Here is a 9,157-nt window from a genome sequence, read left to right on the forward strand (position 1 = left end):
TGTGTAAAACACAAAACATACAAAATGTAGGTGTGAAAATGCATCCCGTGTGTTTTTTAAAACAGATCGTATCCTTAGCCAGTTGTCTTCTAATCCTCATTTGGCTGGCTTTTCCTCTGGAATTGTTTCTTTGCTGAAGTGTTAATGGATTGGTTAATTTGTGAGCAACACTCCTAATTGTATTAAATCTCTACAACCTTATTAAGCATTTGTGCAGAATTAGATCAGAGAGCTTGGAGAAGCAGCTTGCCAGCGGTCGGAGGGAGGGAGTGGGGGAGAGCCAGGCTAACAAGTGAGTCTGGGCCACTAATTGATATGCCTAAGTCCCCCACTCCCCAGAATAAAACAACAGACTGGAAACCCCACCACTACAAGTTCAGAAGTATTCTAAAGCACATACAACAGCTTCTGTGCTGTATGTTTAAATGCCATTAAAGAGAGAGAATATGCAAGCCAACTTATTCTTTTTACTTTTGAGGGAAAATAAATGATAAATAACATAAAGAATTAACGAACATCTCGAGTGCTAGGTTTTTAATTCTAGTTGCTTGTGTTTATATTTAGACACCAGGCTACAGGTATTCTGTGCTTAAAGAGGGGGAAACAATTTCAGGAAATATAATTGAACCGTGTTTATTTTGAAAATGAAAGATAATACATAGTCTGAAATATACTGACTTTTATGAACCATGATTGACAGCTGCCTTCTGCATGTAAGGGAGGTGAATTCAGCACCTGAAGATGCTGGCTGTGCAATTGAGAAGTGGGGATGGGGAGAATGCATGATGAGAGATTAATACCAACCTCGGGGGGCTCTCCCTATGTGTCCTGTTGCTTATACCTGCCTGCTGATAATTCTGTTCCCAAAAAAATTTGAAGTTTATTACCCAGCATTATCACAACAGTAATGGAACTCCCAGTAAAAATTTTAGTGACCCATTGTTTGATTTACATTATTTATTGCGTTACGTATTTAGCATTTTTGAAGTAAGAGATACTGTAGCTCTGTTAAGGATGAAAACCAATTCAAACCCATAAGCAGTCAGACTTGTTTTAAATTGGATGGTACCAGAGGTTTTTAAGAGCCACCTGAAAAAATAGAAAACTAAAGACGTGAAATGGTTTCTGAGGTTTTACATAATCCATGTTTCTACAGGTGACATGGGAGCTAGGAGAGTAAAAATAGGGCAAATAGAACAAAATGTAAAGAGAAGAGTAGGCAATTTTGCCTTTTCAGTGCTTTGGGAGCTCTAACTCATCATATGTTCCACTCACCAGGTCAGGAGAGCCATGGGGATGCCCTAAGGGTGTCATCAAATGCTTTCTTGCCCTCTGCCACTCTCTCAGGACTTGCCTGGTCCTAAGCAAAGCTGTCAGGCCTCTGCCCACCTGCAGGGGTAAAATCACTCGTGTCTCCTGACGCTACCCCCAGTTATGTGATACAGAGGTCCCTGGTGCTATCTCAGAAACATAAGAGGAAGAGGCTCCTCAGTTAACTCTTCCCTTGCCCAGAGGCTATTATGAGGTCCATGTGATCTTTATAGTCAGCAGGGTCCTAGAATTGGGAGGGTAAAAATTGGAGTGTGTGCTATAAAAAAGGGTTGATGTTGATAGAGAAAGTTGTCAAGAAAGAGCAACATTTCCAGGGTTTGATTGATAAATACAAAGGCAGGTGTGTGTGTGTGCACATTCAAGTGTGTGAGCTGGGGAAATGTTGCTGAACCGAGACAGAACATAGCCCTTTGCCTTGGAGGCCTTCCACAGCGGGCTGAAGGGAGACTCGGAGGTTCTGTCCATATTTATGAGAGGTGAAAAGAAAAATGGCTTCCATTACAACCTGGATTAGAAAAATTCCTAGACATGGCGGCAGGTTTCTTCTGTTCCTTTCAGATTTTCTAGGTCCTTGTAACAATTGAAACACATTTCAGTCAGTTAAATATATAGGATATTTTCTGCAATAAAATCGGTGGCAAGGAAAGTGTGCAAACTGACTGCTTAGTTAATAATTGCTGGTGTGGAGCATCTCTTACTTTGCTTTTTCCCCCTTAATTGATTGAGTATTAATAAACTCATGGTTTGTTTCAAGGGCACAGCTAGTTTTTAATGGTCTTACCGAAATTTCAGGAAGAAAGCTAAAGAATTAACATAATAAATAATTATTGCTTCCAGGGTTTTTTGTCGTTAAGATAATAAAATGTTAAAAAGCAAGCCACTTGAGTGGAAAGTAATTGCCCTGATAAGCACTACACGGGCAGCATTCACAATAAAGCAGCCCTTCCCTCAATGTCAGCCAGATTTGCGTCCCACATAAATGCTTCCTCACATTATGGAAATGTACTTTTTCTATCAACAGAGTAGAATGAAACTCCAGGCTTCTAATTAATCTTGGCTGACGTTTGATTTCATACCCAAGTTAAAGGCAAGAGGCGGTGGAGCTTTCCCCCATGTACATGACCACAGGCAAATCTCTCCATTAATGTCAAATTGCATCTGTGCATCTTATTGTCACTGCCACATGTCAGTCATTAATGCATTAGCAATCACTTACGTCCACTTTCTACCTGCTGGTTCCCTGCTTGAGGAAGTGGGCATTGCAGGAATTTTACTTTGCAAGCCTTTAACCTTGAACCTCTGGATTAATGACATAAAGAGCTTACTCAGATATAATGCTTTACAGATTTCAGCTTGCCTTTGCCTACCCTGCACATTGTAAATCTCAACAGCTTGGTGAAGAAGACCAGACATCCACAGTTTACAAATGTGGAGACCAAGACTTAGAAAATCTACATGGCTTATCTGAGGTTTCATGGAAGATAAATGGTAGAGCTGGGATTTGAACCCAGAACTTCTTAGGTCCGATGTAATATTATTTTCTCTAAATGGATTAGAGAGCTCCTTGAGGGTAGAATTCAGTAGCTTTGTCACTCTATACAACCCTCTCCCTTCTTCCCCTGTCAAGTTTCTGTTGATGTTAAGGAAGCAGTACACATTTTTGATTGGAAAAAGCAACAAATTCAAATTTATAGACAAAATAGTAAAGTCAGTTCCATTTAAATTATTTGAAGTGGGTCATAAAAAGATAAGAAAATTGTCCAGGCGTGGTGGCTCATGCCTGTACTCCCAGCACTTTGGGAGACCAAGGTGGGTGGATCACCTGAAGTCAGGAGTTTGAGACCAGCCTGGCCAACATGGTGAAACCCTGTTTCTACAAAAATATAAAAATTAGCTGGGCATGATGGCAGGTGCCTGTAATCCTAGCTACTGGGGAGACTGAGGTGGGAGAATCGCTTGAGCTCTGGGGGCAGAGTTTGCATTGAGCCGAGATTGCGCCATTGCACTTCAGCCCAGGCGACAGAGTGAGACTCTGTCTCAAAAACGAAAAAAAAAAAAAAGAAGGATAAGAAAATTACTCACATCAGGGTGAAAAAGTAAGATGTGTATATCGCTCATTAGATGTTGGTTTTAAGCTCCCCTGCTGTCCTGCAAAAGGAAATGCAGAAAGCCTTTGTCTCAGAGAGAAACCATTTTCCTTGTTGCTACTCTGAGGTTTCCACCCAGGGTTTTATGTCAGAAAGCTGGACAATGGAATGGGTGATGCTCTTCTCGTTAACAATTTTCTTGTCAATATGGCAGAATAATGTGTGCTTTTTAAAAATCTGGTCTTCAAATTAAAGGAATAACTTGAAAACAATTGAGTGAAGGTAGTTCTATGGGAGGCAAAGATGATGTATAACTGATTTGATTTAGAAACAAATCAGCCTACCTCGCAGGGTAAAAAAATAGCTTCTTTTAAATGATCATCCTCAAAGCTCACTTCTCAGGACTGAGTTTTGACAATGGGGACAACAGTAGTACTCTTGAAGTGTCTTGGAGTCCTGGGGTCTTTCTGGCTAAGGGTGTTGTAGAATCACCTTGGCAGCCAATGTGCCACTCGTTGAATGGCTCCTTCAGTGACGTGTCAGGCCTGATATTGACAGAAGACAAGCCATTCTCTTAAGCCCCAGAAAGGGCTTGATTGTGATCCTAGAGCTGCCGCTGTTGATGAAGGCAGGGATGGCTTTTGCTGGAGTATTTTAATTTCCATTTACCTTGAAGCCAGCATGAGAAGAATGCCTGGAGTATTTTGGAGCAGGTATTGTGCAGGGAGCCATTATGACTATAGGAGAACTTTAGGAAGGTGCCCATGAAGTATCAGAATCTAAGCAACATCGATGCTTTCCTGATGTGCCTCTGAGGAGGAATTGGCTGCAAAATGCACCTCTAGGTAATGAGACAGATTGACCTGAGGATGGAATGGCTTTTTTATTAGCTATGTAAGTGTTGGGGAATGTCTATCAAACAGTGATTTTGTTCTGGCATAGTTAATGTTGAGCCTTTTAGGGGGACAATAATGAGATGAAGGTTGTTTGGTAACATTGCCTTATGATAATGTCATCATAGGAGGCTTAGCATTGTAAGGGAGGCCCAGCATGTCAAATGCATTTTAGTCTACAGTGAAGCCTCAGGTGGCTACATTAAAAGCAGAAAGTCGTGGCACAGACTTCAATAGTAATGTTACTCTATCTACTTTTTAATATGTTTACTATCAGCAATAGATGATCTTCATATTGATATTATTAAGACTATTTCTTGTGTAAATTTTGCATCTTTGCCCCACTCTGCTGTTCATCTGAGAATATTTGAATTTGTACACAGCTGAAGCCATTTGAGGCTTGCCTGTCTGAGTGTTTACATAGAACAAATCACCCTAAATATATTAGTGGATCTCTGCCAAACTGCCTTCCAGAAAAATTGTACCCATTTATATTCACACCCCTGAAAGATGCACCTGAATCATTCGAATCTTTTCCCACTTGTTTGACAAAAGATGGTTTTCTTGGAAAAAGATTGAAAAAGTATTGGTAAGGTGTTTTAGGCATTTGTGTATAGTAGTACCCCCATATCTGCAGTTGTGCTTTCTGAGGTTTCAGTTACCCACGATCAACCCCAGTCTAAAGCTACTACATCTGTACCCTTGTGCTTTGGGGGCCTTATGAAGTGAAATATATGAGTGACTTGAGGACAGGCACTGTCATACAGTGACAGTTGACCAGAGAACGGAGTCAGCTACTAAGTGACCACTGGGCAGGGAGTGTAGACAGTGTGGATCCTCTGGACACAGGGAGGAGTCATGTCCTGGGTGGGACTGAGTGAGATTTCATCATGCTACTCAGAACAGTGAGCACTTTACAACTTATGAATCGTTTACTCCTGGAATTTTCTATTTAAGTCACAATGCCTTGTCTTTCACCTCACTTCATCTTATCCCATGGGCATTTCATCATCTCCCATCATCACAAGATGCAGGGTGAGTACAGTACAGTAAGGTATTCAGAGAGAGAGAGACCACATCCACATACTTTTACTACAGTATATTGTTGTAATTGTTCTATTTTATTATTAGTTGTTAATCTTTTACTGCGCCTAATTTATAAATTTCATCATAGGTATGTGCATATAGGAAAAAACATGGTATATATAGGGTTTGGTACTGTCTGCAGTGTCAGGGATCCACCAAATAGGTCTTGGAACCTATTTTCGGGGTACAAGGCGGGACTGCTGTATGTTTATTGCCTTTTCCTTTGCTTTTTTCCTACTGGAGTCATTATCTGATTTGTTTGTTAAAACTCTTTGTAGAAATGCCACTCACTCCTTTCCTTCTCTTCAAAGTATTTTCCCTTACTTTCTTCATTAATCTTTTTTTTTCCTTTTTTTTTAGACAGTTTCTCTGTCACCCAGGCTGGAGTGCAGTGGCACAATTTCGGCTCACTGCAACCTCAGCCTCCGGGGCTCAAGCGATTCTCGTGCTTCAGCCTCCCCAGTAGCTAGAATTACAAGCACATGCTACCGTACCCAGATAATGTTTGTATTTTTTAGTAGAGACCAGGTTTTGCCATGTTGGCGAGGCTGGAATCGAACTCCTGGCCTCAAGTGATCCACTCTCCTCGTCCTTCTAAAGTGCTGGGATTGTTGAGCCACTGTGCCAGCCTTCATTTATCTTTTAATTCATAGCGTTTTTGTACCATAGAGAAACTTAACTGTGTGCACATGTGTGGTAAAGGGGGAATGATTGACTACTTTTATGGGCAGCAGTAGAGGCCTTGGTTCATGGAAGACTGCCAGAGGCCTTGAGGTGTGAAGTGGGGCTGGTGAGAGAATGCTGTTCTCTCTGTGTTCTCTTCTGGTCCCTTTGCTGGGTCTCAGATTTGGATGCTAATCGTTTCTTTACCTTTCGGATCAATATTGTCATGGGAAGTAATTTTCCCCCAAGTGGACAGATTCTTGACTTACTAGAGTCAGTTTTGTTACTCTCTTTGGCATGGGAATTTAATTATGTATTTTAGTGGGAAGGTGTGAGCAGGATGAAATTAGACACAGATAGGTAGCCGCTGCCACAACCCGAGGTCAGCTGCAGTTTTCTTAAAAAGTCACTTTTTGCTAATAAAGTTTCCGTCCCTGCTTCTGAACTTCATGTATTCCACTCATCTACACTAAGCTGGGTAGGCAGGAATCATGAAGTGGATTATGGAATGTCCAGTGGGTCTGGATACATAGCTCGCATATCCATTAATAGCCTGCATTACAGATTTTATGTAAAGTGTTAGTTTTAATTATGTAAGTGTTAGACTTCCTGTAAAGATTTCAGAAACCACACTATTTGAAAGAGAATGCAAATTTGCAAAGAGAATACACATGTAGTGGATAGGTGAAAAGCTTACTCCCTAAAACTATCCAGATATGGACAATTCAGGGTTATCTGTCAGGCCATTTATAAATAACTCATATTAGCATTAATCAATAGTGCAGTGTTCCAGACCTGAAACAATGCATTTAAAAAATGGGATATTTTGCATTTAAAAAAAATTGTTAATATAGATAGAGTCCTCTTGAAATTAGTGGGGTTTAGGTATAAATTTAGATCATATTTGTGAATGAAACCAAGGCCAATTAAAAAGCTACATATTTAAAACTACAACAAAGTGAAATTCTTTTTATCTTAATCCAAATATATATTGGTCAGTATTTCTTATTCCAGAGCTCAGAATTACCCAGGAAATCTTTGGTTTCCTAAAACTCAAAATGTTTATTGCCAATAGCTAAGTAATATCTTCTCGTAAACAGTGTGGCTCAAAATTATGATCCTATGCTTATGAAACTGAAATCTGACTTAAGTGCTTGTGATTGTGTTTCTAGTTATACATACTTTCATAGGAATGAAAGCAAAGCATAATTCTGAGGTTAAGACAAACATGTTTGGTATTCATTAAACTCTACTGAGCACGTCTACATGTGTTTATTGATCATCTACTGTAGGCTTAGTTCTATGCTCAGTTCTTTGGGATGCAGGGACAGAAGTTAGGTACTCAGAAATTTCTAGAACCAAGTAACATTATTTTTAAAATAGTGCAAGTCTGGGTGTCCTTTTATAACAGGGTTTCTAACCATAGTTCAGCTTTGCTGTATTAATAGTATTGTTGATGTCAGCACTTTCTTGGAAGAAGTGTTTTTGCTTATTCAACTTTTGCCTCATGTTAGATTTTTTTTTCTGCTAAACATTGCTGTTATCTTAGTGTTTGTTTTTTGTTGACTAGCTGTTTGGCCTGAGAATTTAGTTCTGAATTCCTTTTTTTTTTTTTTAAGGCAACATAGAATAAACAAGCAACTGTGTGCCCCTTGGCGTGGTAGCCAATTTAAGATGATTCATACCCAGTTACTTAATAGTGAAGTCTTATTCCTAGAGGATATAAACTCTATATTTCTTGCAAGGATGCTTAAAGAGCTGAGCAAATCTTAAAGCATTATTATCACATTTTAGACTAAATAAAGATATTCTCTTTCATTCTAATTTTTGTCATTCCCAAACACACTGTGGCCTTCTGTGGCGTGAGTAGTTTAATCAAGTGTTTAGAATTTCTTGGCCTCAACCAGATTAGAGGAATTTAACTCAGCTGTTGTTGAGACGAAGTAATTCTTCAGTCACTACTGAGGTTTTGTAAGTGTTATTGTTAAGAGCTGTTAAAAAAAAAAAGGAACTTTGAAGTCTTTATTAGAAAATAAGATGAACTCATTGTGTTTTATGTATGTTCTGAGATAGAGTTAAAATATTTCAAAATTACTACAGGGCAATTTTCAAGCTTAAAATAAAAAATGGCTCACTACCCCTGGACAGGTTGAATTTGTAATTCATAGCTGAACCGCTAAAGTTAGCATGCAGATTACACTATGAGAGTTCATGCAGGTCTAAATAGTCTCAAATAATTCTTTAATTTGTCTCTACAACTGTAAGTTTACTAAAAGTACTATATGGAAATTCCACTATCTAATGCAGGTGCTCCCAGCTTTTGCTGGGACCCTTGCTATAACCCCTGACTCAGTTCCCTGCTTTCAGTGAGAGCTCCCAATAGCTCTCATCATTTCTTTCTGTGGCTCAAGTGTGCATGCTCCCAGTTGCCACAGCAGAGTTTCTGCAACCTGAGGTTCACAGGTTCATCTGGGGGTGCTTATTCAAATGCAGCACCCTGCTACATTTTTCATTCCAGAGGCTAACACAGGGCCCAGGAGAATCTGCCATTTAAAAAAGCCACCCATGTGATAGAAAACCCTCTTGAGGGAAAGCAAAGGCCTGTTTGTGATAAAAGCCTGTTCTTGGCCTCCCTTCTTGTGGCACCCTCCCGAGCTGGGGACTGTGCACTGTGCATTTGCTACTCTTGAAGCACACTTGACCTTCACCTTTCACCCTAGTTCTCTTGCTTAGGTGCTGGGTGGGATCCATCCACCTTGCTCCTGGGATCTTCTACATGCCTTTTACCGTCTAGTTGCATTGTCACTGCCATTGCACCCTTCTCCTGTAACGCACCCTGCTTTGGTGTAAAGTCAGTTGCTCTCTTAGCTGTTCTCATAATGCTTGATCCTGCTTTCTTTTCACACTTACTGCAGAGGTTAGGAGCAGGACTCTGGGGCCCACCAATCTGGATTTGAAACCTAGCTCCTCCTGGTCTAGCTGTTTGCTGAAGGGTTATTTTATCTTTCTGAGCCTGAGACGCCTCATGTGTAGAGTGGGGAGAATAGTGACTACCTCACAGTCTGTTGCGAGGACTAAATGAGGTAATAAACATCC

General features: G+C 40.2%; 1 protein-coding gene across 7 annotated transcripts in view; it reads left to right on the top strand.

The window, feature by feature from the left end:
* The window catches only part of PTPRM (protein tyrosine phosphatase receptor type M), an 835,156-nt gene that overhangs the window by 24,368 nt on the left and 801,631 nt on the right, over window positions 1-9,157 (top strand). The gene's annotated exons all lie outside the window — the stretch shown is intronic.

This window comes from Nomascus leucogenys, chromosome 4 (genome assembly GCF_006542625.1).
Source record: "Nomascus leucogenys isolate Asia chromosome 4, Asia_NLE_v1, whole genome shotgun sequence".
Classification (NCBI taxonomy): domain Eukaryota; kingdom Metazoa; phylum Chordata; class Mammalia; order Primates; family Hylobatidae; genus Nomascus; species Nomascus leucogenys.